Raw genomic sequence first — 2,142 nt, forward strand, 5'->3', positions numbered from 1 at the left:
CTAGTATCTTATCGCGTTCGTTTCGTGATCCATCGATAAATTTGACACTGAACTCTACGACAGCGAAATATAATAATCACTAATCCCAATGGACGCACATGATAGATTGACGGGCTAATGTAACGGACTAAGTTCACTTATGATAGATTACAATGTTTTTAAGGAGAGTGCGTGCGCTCAATACCCAAACATTATGAGCTGCTCTGTCCTTGCTTCTTTATGTTGTCATACCTGTGTGAACCAGACTACGACCGGAATCGTGAGTATTAATTGTTAAATGGATAATGAATAAAAATGCTAAAAGCTACCGAGCTCTCAAAATGATGATAAAGGTATCCTCCTCCTTAGTATTCCTCAATGCTAAGGGTCATGACCACCTTCGGTATTTCTTTCTCTCGCAGGATCTTTCTTCATTTGTTTTTGTCTCTGACGGCGTTGAAGGCGAAATGTGGAATCAAGAGTGGTGCGAATCTAGTTCGACCAACTTATTGGACTGCGAGCCCGAAATCTTTTTCCATCCACTTTACAACACTACAAAATTGAGACGTTAGTTCGAAATACTGTCTACTAATACGGAGCATCTTTCTTCGGCACCACATCACAAAGGCATCAATGCGTTTACGGTCTGAAGCTTTGAGTGATCAAATCGAATGAGCCATTGTTACTGATGTTGTAGTTATCTACTATTTCTAGGTTCAATGCGCTAGTGAGTTCTAACTTTCCAGACATATCTACCACCATGACCTTGGCTTTGGAAAGCCCCATCTCCTTGCTCATCTGCTCTATTCGATCTAAATTTACTGCAAGAAAAGTAGTATCATCGGCATAACGCAGGCTGGAGATTTTCAAGATATAGGAAGGGTGATGGTACCTAACCGTACGAACTCACAAGAGGTCCTATCCTACCACCAGTAATTACGCAAATTATAATTTTGCGGGTTTGATTTTTATTACACGATGTTATTCCTTCACCGTGAAAGTCAATCGTGAACATTTGTTGAGTACGTATTTCATTAGAAAAATTGGTACCCGCCTGAGATTTGAACACCGGTGCATCGCTCAACACGAATGCTCCGGACGTCTTATACTTTAGGCCACGGCGACTTAATTCTGGCATCTTACGAATTCTGGCAGATCCGTCAGATTATGTGCTCTCCATGGGTGTTGCAGAGAAGAGGCAACAAAATGCAACCTTAGCATACTCCTTAGTGAAATTTAAAAGGCTTTGAAGCTGTCTCATCGACTCTTACGACTCCCTGGCTTGAGCCATATATATATGTGTTGCGAAGTAGGGCTATGAGATGATTTGGCAGCCCCAAACTTTTGTAGAACTTCCCACTCCAACTCCAGTTGACACATTCGAATGCTTTCTTACAGTCAACGTCACGTATCATCACTGACGTATCCAAGTCGTACGAGAAAGGTAAATGTGGTATAAAATTGATAACTAATTTATTTCAGCAATACTGCACTGTATCAGACATATAGTCAGACTCACCTTAATACCTGCAGTCAACGACTCCACGACAACCACACCCGACGATGAAGACACGTCCACTACAGTTGGTGATCATCCCTGAATACGCCAGGCCTGAAAACTCATTAAAGTAGTACATATTGTCAGTGATAACGATGAATGATGAAAGACACCTGTAACTCGGATGTGTCATGCATAGTGAGTTCAGTTCGGTACCGGTGAGCAGTGAGATTATTTACTGATTTATATACTAAATAAATAAAGTTCTGAGTCCATTCGGCTGACACCATTGCTCTTTCTATTTCGGCCGTGAAACGTTGCAGTCTGAAGGCTGATGCCTCAAAACGGTCTCACGATTGGGTGATAATATTCATTCAAAATAGATTATACAAAAGTTACTTAAAACTAGTAAACAGTTTATAGAATTAAATACATATTTATTATTTCACAGAAATCTGGATATGGATTATACGGAAACAGAAATAATGCGATTTTTATAACAAAAAAAAAGAAATGTAATGAAATATAATTTGGGTAAGTTTATATTGTGTTTCCTGGAGTGGTGCCGTTGGGTGCTCTGCTGAAAGGAATCTCCTTATTTTAATGTTATTGTGAATCCCATATTATCACTCAAAGTAAACGTCCCCAATATCTTTCTAGACTTC

The 2,142-nt window shown here is 39.7% G+C and overlaps 1 long non-coding RNA gene across 3 annotated transcripts; it reads left to right on the plus strand.

Annotated features, from left to right (window-relative positions):
- On the plus strand, nt 1-2,016 carry LOC119628916 (uncharacterized). Of its 3 annotated transcripts, none has more exons than XR_005245047.2 (3): nt 1-259; nt 1,462-1,695; nt 1,929-2,016. It is a non-coding gene; the product is annotated as an uncharacterized LOC119628916 (long non-coding RNA). The 3 variants fall into 3 exon arrangements; XR_009973766.1 differs by having other exon boundaries at nt 3-259; nt 1,462-1,675; XR_009973765.1 differs by having other exon boundaries at nt 29-259; nt 1,462-1,837.
- The last annotated feature ends 126 nt before the right edge of the window (nt 2,017-2,142 follow it).

The sequence above is a fragment of the Bombyx mori genome, chromosome 9 (assembly GCF_030269925.1).
Source record: "Bombyx mori chromosome 9, ASM3026992v2".
In the NCBI taxonomy this organism is placed as follows: domain Eukaryota; kingdom Metazoa; phylum Arthropoda; class Insecta; order Lepidoptera; family Bombycidae; genus Bombyx; species Bombyx mori.